This window comes from Acartia tonsa, chromosome 15 (genome assembly GCF_053477335.1).
Source record: "Acartia tonsa isolate MP-2025a chromosome 15, ASM5347733v1, whole genome shotgun sequence".
NCBI lineage: Eukaryota > Metazoa > Arthropoda > Copepoda > Calanoida > Acartiidae > Acartia > Acartia tonsa.
In genome coordinates this window covers 26479841-26483526 of record NC_137274.1, presented here as the reverse complement: position 1 = coordinate 26483526, position 3686 = coordinate 26479841, and the positions used below count along the sequence as shown (strand labels likewise).

The 3686-nt window shown below is 28.1% G+C and overlaps 1 long non-coding RNA gene across 1 annotated transcript; it reads right to left on the bottom strand.

Moving 5' to 3' along the window:
- Positions 1-270: 270 nt before the first annotated feature.
- Positions 271-3455, bottom strand: LOC145307267 (uncharacterized). Its single transcript, XR_013875373.1, has 3 exons — positions 3315-3455; positions 2870-2965; positions 271-360 (listed from the first exon to the last, which is right to left on the bottom strand). It is a non-coding gene; the product is annotated as an uncharacterized LOC145307267 (long non-coding RNA).
- Positions 3456-3686: the final 231 nt, after the last annotated feature.

Below are 3686 nucleotides of genomic sequence, written 5' to 3'. Positions count from 1 at the left end.
AGTCTGGTCAGATAAAAAAATAAAGGTATTCTGAAATCAAAAATAATCGAATTAATGCAGGAAAAAGGTATTTATATAACAAGCAAAATATAAGGTAATATTTTTAAATAAGCGACACAATATCTCTTTGCTTGATTTAAATATCAAATCTTGATAGGATTGTACAAACCCTAAATATCCAATATTTTGTCTATTGGAGCAGATGGTTGTATAAATTGTTTATTTATTGTCTTATCTCTTAATATTCCTGGAAATAACATAAAAATATACCTGTTAGGTTTAAAAGACCACTCCTTGTCCTCAAGATAGTTAGGAAACAGGAGAAGATCTTTACTATAACTAGTACTAGCACCTGTTAATCTAAAACAAATAATCATGTTTTAAGTAAAAATAAAGTAGTCCCATAAAAAGGTTAAGTGGCTTATGTTCTTGCTAGCCGCTGCCACCCTGGCATCCATGGGCCTATGGGCTCCGTATTCAAAGGTGAAGATTTGGTAGAAAAATTGTCTAGATTATTCCATTACATTACACGGTTAGTTTTTTATTAAATGAATAAGTTAGGGTACAATGTTTGGCACTTTCGATATAAGTAAATGATAATAACAAAGCCACAGAATAGGATAATACCTTCAGAAAAATCGATGAAAATAGTTTTCATACTAAATTTTGGTTTTTTATATTTTTTCTAAAATGTCATGACAGAAGATGCAAAATGTCGTCTTAGTTTTTTGAAAGGATTAATCTTCTCTGAAATCTAAATTATCAAAATATTTTTTTTGGTAAATGATTATACGATATATGTAAAACATTTTATCAGAAAGAAATATTTAAAATTGTGAAGTAGAAACCTGAATAATTTTTCTTGTGGAAATAGTTTTCTGCAAATGTTGATAAACATATGTCTGCTAGCATTAAGATGTTTGTACTGCCAATACACGTTGGGTTTTATTTAAAGAATTTCTTTAAAATGTTTTTTTTTTACATTGTATACCAATAACGCAATATTTGCTATCAGAAAACCCCCGACTAAGACTCGCCTACGACCCGATCTTTTAGGATTGCTTTGTAATTTACATTTTTGAAAGTCTTTCAACAGTATACACAGCAAATTCTCTCTTTTTTAACTAACTTTCCGAATAATATACCTAAAGCATTTGAATTGACAAAGGCTATGCTAATATTTTTACCATTCAAGTTTATTTAATATTCTAATAAATAGCGCAACCCTCCAAGTTTATGACTACTTTTCATGAACATATGATCTAAAGAATAAGCTCTGACGCAATGTCATATAAGGATATTATAATATTCATTAAAAAAATTGTTATTTTTGCATATATGTTACATTTTACAGTGTTTTGTGGCTCAAAAGAAAGACAATTAAAAATTATTTCATATTATATAGTTTAAATTACATAAGATAACCTAGAAATAGTAAAAAATTCCCTTTCTTTTTTTGTCGCAAAAGAGAATTCAACAAAGATTTTCATTAAAAAACACCTTAGTGTAAAAATTAAAAAGTTTAAACATGGTCACAAAAAGATTCAATTAGTTTATCAAATGTTTCATTTTCAGCAAATGACGATTAATCTCTATTACAAAGAATAAAGTGTAAAAAGATATTCTCGTTTTAATTTTAAGCAACTTAAAATGCATTTTAATACCTTTTAATGATTTTTTTTTTAAACATCATTTTATAAAATGTTATTGATTTTTAAAGTTATATATTAGAATGTTTTTAAATTTTGTTAACATTTTGTTTTAAATGTAGAAAATTGGTAATTCTAAAAATTCAAAAAATGATTTTATTAAATTTTCATCACTTAAATTGCATGTTTGATGAAATTTTCAACTGATAATTCAAGAAAAATCGTTTAAGTTTTATTATATTTTACTTTGAAATGTTAAAAAAATATATTATTGTCAAAAATGTGGAAGTTATACTTTCCTCAAAAAAAGGCCTAAAACATGCAAATTAACACGTGTAATGAGATTTTTTTTCTTTCAGGTTTAATTTTAAGTAATTATTGATATTTTTTGTAAAAAGGATTTTATATAAAAAGTTTTAAAACTCGAGTTATGTAGTGGTTCTAAAAAAGGTTGCGAATTTATGCAATTTTCTTGCAAAAAAAATTTTCTAGGATTTTAAAAATAGCAAAGGGTGTTATTAGACGTACTTACAGATACAATTGCTAAGTCATTTTGGCCAAACACTAAAATAAAGTTTTGACATCTGAAGGTCCAGCCGTGATTAGCTTGCATAGAGAATATGTACAATATTTTTATTCCTTGATAATTTCAGCCATCAGTCATGAATAGAAATTGAAAATCTTGAAAACCTAAAAATCTAGGAATCGATCTAACACCCCAATTAATAAACAAATCTTAATTAACCCTCACAGATCGGGCCCCAATTCCCACCTTAATAGATTTTTTTTTTTGGGGGGGGGCTAATTTAGCCCCACCTCTTTATCTCGGCTCCTGTTACAGATAGAAACATAAATTTTTTTTTCTGGTGGTTTATGTGTATTTTTAGAGTCATAGCGGCCAGACCGCTCCTTAGCCGCTTTTTAGCGGCCAGTCGCTAAATATTAAAAATAAGCTGTAGAGCTGCTAATTTTAAAGCTAGGATAACCAAATTTTAGGACGAAGTTTTATTTTTTACAAAAAAAAATTACTTTTTCTTACCATCGCTGAAAAACGGAAAATAATGGAAACTGCCATATTCAGCAGCTACGGCGGTAAAACGGCAGTTGGCGGCGCCAATTAATATTTTCATCTATTTATGAAATGTGCATAAAAAATGCAGCTCTGCTCTGTTATTCTGGTAAATGTTCGCAAAGCTAAAAAAAGAAATTGGAAAACTTACTTTTGTAATATTCTTCTTGCAGAACTATTTTTGTAAACCAGGCGGAGACAACTTGCACTTTTATTGGGTAACATCCAAAATATGGTTCCTTCAACTCTAGCAAGTAATAACAAACCAAATTAATATATGATACAGTCACTATGAAAGCATAAGTAACTTTGACCATTGTATCTATGGCTTTACTACATAAGGTTATACCCTACAAACATTTCTTAACCTTAAGTTTTTAAAACAGCCAAACAGGTCTAAATTTAAGGGTTAGTCGTTGTTGAGCCCTGGTTATAAAAGAAAAAATAATTGTTTTTTGAGGCAGTCTGTTAAAAGGTATTTTTTTTGTCAAGGAAATTCGAAACTTTTAGATTAGCCATATCTTTAATGGTTACTTCTTGTGTTATAAAGACTTTTCAATCTGCACTACAAAAACAAATGACAAAAATAACAAAACCTTGGCCACTCAGCAAAAATATTTAAAGGATCCCCCAAAAGGATCAATTCCGCGTAGCTTATAGTTTCTAACTGGGACAGGTAGCTAAATATCTCACTCTGCTCCTGGATAGCTCCTGCAACAAATGGATTTATTATGACTATTATATTTATTATATTTTTGGTAACATAAAATGATTTGTTTGTGTAAAAAAATATTTTTAACCAAAGGTGGTTGATTTCTTAAAAAGTTGTATACAAATCAATATCTAAAGAAGGAGTCCTAACTTTTGTGATATTTTATAACACTTAAATAAATTTATATTTTTTTTATTATAGTTTTATTACTTTTTTTTCAATTTTGCTTAGAATAGATTCTTAATATTTTTCTCAT